Here is a 4,688-nt window from a genome sequence, read left to right on the forward strand (position 1 = left end):
CAACATATAAAGACAAACAACATTTCATTGTGCAGGGGTACAAAAATAATTTAACATTCATTAAGATCACAGCAATTAATGGAATTGGAACACAAACTCGCGCGTGCAGCAGGCGTCTGCACACACAGCAATCACTCTATCATGCATGAACCAGCAATTTGCTGCATGACATTTTATTTTTTAGCTAATGTGTGTGTTGTAATGTGAATGTTATTATCCAGTGTCTAAACTGGATAATTACCCCATTCCAAAAACAGAGGATTTGTTGGCTGTGCTGGGGGGTGGGCAGAAATTCACAAAATTGGACATGTCACAGGCCTATCAGCAGCTACCACTGGATGAAGGATCCAAAAAGTTCACCACCATCAACACACATCGTGGCCTTTTTCAGTACACTAGACTACCTTACAGTGTGTCATCAGCTCCAGGGATATTCCGGCGCACCATGGACAACCTCCTGCAAGGACTCCCCCAAATGGTCATAAGACGACATCCTGGTGACCGGGAACGATATGCCAGTCATTTGCAGAACCTAGGTTTGGTGGTAGAGAGGCTCTCAGCGACAGGCCTGTGTCTGAGGAGAGACAAATGCGTCTTTATGGAGTCCGAGGTAGTATACCTGGGTTACAGAATCAACCACAAAGGGATTCATCCAGTGGCTGACAAAGTCAAGGCTATTGCAAGTGTGCTGGAGCCGCTTCACGAGCTCTTGAGAAAACTAGTTCCATGGAGATGGGGCAGCAAAACAGTGCCTGCAGTCTGAACAACTGTTGGTCCATTTTGACAAAACAAAGGCACTCTCTCTCTCATGTGATGAATCATCTTACGGCATTGGAGCGGTGTTGTCCCATCGTTATCCGGATGGCACAGACAGACCAATTGGATACATGTCAAGGTCACTGTTGCCAGCAGAAAGGGGCTATTCCCAGCTCGAGAAGGAGTCACTGGCCATCATTTTTAGTATCAATAAATTCCACCAGTAATTGTTTGGTAAACACTGCACCATTGAGACAGATCAAAAACCGCTATTGGGCCTCCTGGGCAAGGGCATCCCTCACCTTGCTGCAGCAAAGATGCAAAGATGGGCATTGATCATGGCAGCTTATGAGTACACATTGGTTTCCATGAGGGCTCAAAACATGGGAATGCAGACGCACTGAGCAAACTCCCGTTACCAACTCAGCCCACCACCGCATCACGGGAGGGAGAAGTGGTGATGCTCATGAAGTATATGAATGGCACACCACTACAAGTGAAACAGATCCGGGACTGGACCTGTCTAGAGTGCACTAGTGGCTGGTGCAGGGCTCATGGCCCTTGGAGTGCACCGCCTCAGACATGCAACCTTACCTGCGGCGACAACATAAGCTGAGTGTTAAGGAGTGGTGTATCCTGTGGGGGAGCAGGGTGATAATACCACCACCAGGCAGAAAGACTATGATTAAGGAGCTGCATGAAGCACATCCTGGGGTCTCAAGGATGAAAGCACTGGCTCGCAGCTACATTTGGTGGCTGAACATGGATGCAGATTTGGAATCAGCAGTGCGCAAATGTCATGCACGTCAGTCCCATCAAGCCACCCCAGCAGCTGCACCGCTACATCCATGGGAGTGGCCCCTGGATGCGTCTACATGTGGATTTTTGCGGGCCTGTGCAGGGGAAGATGTTCCTCATAGTTATTGATGCCTATTCTAAGTGGATAGAGGCTCACCCAATGCAGTCTGTAACATCAGCAACCACTGTGGAGAAGCTGAAGAGTATTTTTGCCACCCACGGGATCCCTGCCATCCTTGTCAGTGACAATGGGCCGAGTCTGGTCAGTGCTGAGTTTGAAGACTTCCTTAATATGAACGGCATACAGCATGTACAACCGCACCGTACCACCCGTCCTCCAATGGCTGTGCTGAGCGAGCCATCAGAGTGTTCAAGGAGGGCATGAAGAAGATGGGGGAGGGCAGTGTGAGACAAAGCTTGCCAGGTTCAAGTTGTTCCATTTTAAATTAAGTATGTTAAAATATATTGCAATTTTTTTAAAGTTGAGTTTAAGTATTTCTAAAAGAATACTTAACATACTTTAAGTTGTTCCAAAATAATAAATTTAATATACACTTAGTATAGTTAAACTGTGATAAGTGCATCAAGAAAAGTATATTTCTTTTTGACCTGGGCGTTAACAACATGGTTGTTTTTCCTCATTGCCCCATAAATCATATCATGACTCCTCAAATTTATCTTGTGACTGCTTGGGGACCTGACCCTAACCTTGTTATTCACTGGACTAAACTGTATATAAAGTAGTTAAAACTAGGTCCACCTTGACCAGGTAAACAGTAAAAGGATTTTGAATGGAGAACTTTTACCTGTAACAGATAATGTTGACACTGTTGTACTGGAATTACTGAATGATCTGAGTACTTCTTCCACCACTGCTTACCAGTCTGAGACTGGGCAAAGAAAGCAGCTTGCTGTTTGCAGGAAGAGCCTCATTTGTTGTCTCAGAGACAATGGTTATTTTTATGGTTGGAAATTATTAATTCAGAACAAAGAAAACTTTGGATTTTGGAAATTTAGTCTGAAGTGGTGGGGGTATTTAAACTTTTTAATTATACCTTTTCTTAATGGTGTGGGTATATATGTACAGTGTACAGTGTTCATACTAACATGTATGTCCATGTGTATTTGTATATGGATATACACTAAGTTGCATAGCCTAGCCCTTATTGTTTAGGGAGACAACAGCAAATTATCTTGTCCTCCATCTGTCTCATGGTGTTTATCTCTTGTTTTGCTTGTTAACACAAACACACACACACAACAAAAATATACAAAAATATACAGTTTACATATTGCATGTGTACTATGTACAGATTGTTATTATATCTATATTAATTGGACTTTATAACTTTCACAATCACATAATCGACAGGTGGACTCTGTCCTCTGGCATCAACAGTGTTGCAAAATGGGTTTCTGATCCAACTAAGTATTTGGGCATGCAGTACAACAGAGAGTAAACATTGCTACCACTGCCTCTATGCATGTACAATATAAACATTTGTATTATTTTATTATATAGATGATTCTCATTCAAGGAAGTCCTTCATTCTCAGAGCACTTTCTCAGACGGCTCAATGTGAAGAAAGAAAAAATAATTTCAAATCAGGAAAGTAAATTTGAGCTGACAAGTCATCAATTCAAATTTTATTCAGTTTGAAGCAGTTATATACAACAAATTAGTTGCAATATGCCTAACAAAATATTGTTTTTAATCCTAAGACTGCGATTAGTTCACTAAAATACCATAAGAAAAAGTGTGCAGCTAGCATACACACATCACCTATAGTTAATATTAATTCAGTTTATTCAACTACTAGTATTCAACACAGGTACTAATTTCACAAAATTTAATCCAGGACAAGTAAAAGGGCAAAGCAATGCATTTCATGGTTTTCTCCCAGTGTACCCACAACGTTGCCACAGGTAAGAGAGAGCCAACAAATAAAACTCCACAGTAAACTCAAAATTTTATTTCATTTCACAATCACAAAATCCACAGGTGGATAAGGGACTATCTGTTGTGGTATTTTCAATATTGTGAAACTGGAGGCTTCTGAAACAACTATAAAACCTTCAACGCCTCTTTACTGGACACATTTTCACTTAGACACGGCAGAGCAACTGAGACAAAATCCCAACAGCAAGACAATAGACATCCAGAGACATGTTTACCTTATTTGCAACCATTCTCTGCCTGATGTCTGTGAGCCACTCAGCTCCTCTGGCATGTGAGCACTTGGTCCGGCCTTTGGATCAACTGAATCTTGGTCATTTGGAGGGAAGATGGGCTTTGGTTGCAGGCAGTCTGAGCCATCTACCATACCTGGAGCGTTTCAAACAAAGAGACAGTGCCACTATAAACTTCTCCAGCAACACCAGTGACACCAACATTTCCTACACTCGCAGCATCCGTTTAGATAACAAGTGCCTGTACAGTTCCTACAACATCTCCCTGGAAGGCAGCAGCTTCACCTATGATGGGACGCCTAAAAGCAACATCAGCGCAGACTTCGTCCTACATCTTGCCATGACTGCATGCTGATGCGCATGAACGTGGAGTCGGGGAAGCGGCTGCATTTGTACCTGTTCAGCAGGAGGAGACAGTTGGAGCAGAAGGAGATGGAGGAGTTCAGCGCTCAGGTGAAGTGTCTGAACATGCCTCCACCTGCTGTGATGGATCCTACCAAGGAGCTTTGTCCAGAAGAGACAGCCGGCGATCCAGCAGCTCAAACTGAAGAGAAAACAGAGGGAAAAAAATTGAGAGACAGTGTAAAAAGGCAATTAGCCCCATCATTTTCATAATTTTTTTCAGTATCAGTGGATGTTCTGTGGAGATAATTATTCACAACATCAACACAGCACTATCAAAACGTTCTTTAAGACTTGATTTGAATCCTTTTCTCTGTTTTGTCAATAAGCAACATACCCTAAATGTAATGCAGGAGAGGTTATGTATTGGAAATGGTATCATTTACTTTTAAACCTGAAATAAATTAGTTTTGAAGATGCAACTTTTTGAGTTTGGTTTTCAGATCATTTAGATCATCTACAGGATACATAACTGAAAATGTGTCTGCAGATGACTTCAGTGTTTTCCAGTGTAGGATGCCCAGTCTAAAGAATTGACTAAA

General features: G+C 42.3%; 1 pseudogene; it reads left to right on the forward strand.

The window, feature by feature from the left end:
* The first annotated feature begins 214 nt into the window (after positions 1-214).
* On the forward strand, positions 215-4,099 carry LOC119918599 (annotated as a pseudogene).
* Positions 4,100-4,688: the final 589 nt, after the last annotated feature.

Source organism: Micropterus salmoides, unplaced genomic scaffold (assembly GCF_014851395.1).
Source record: "Micropterus salmoides isolate LMB-PRFRI ecotype aquatic unplaced genomic scaffold, ASM1485139v1 Ms_hic_scaffold_2307, whole genome shotgun sequence".
NCBI lineage: Eukaryota > Metazoa > Chordata > Actinopteri > Centrarchiformes > Centrarchidae > Micropterus > Micropterus salmoides.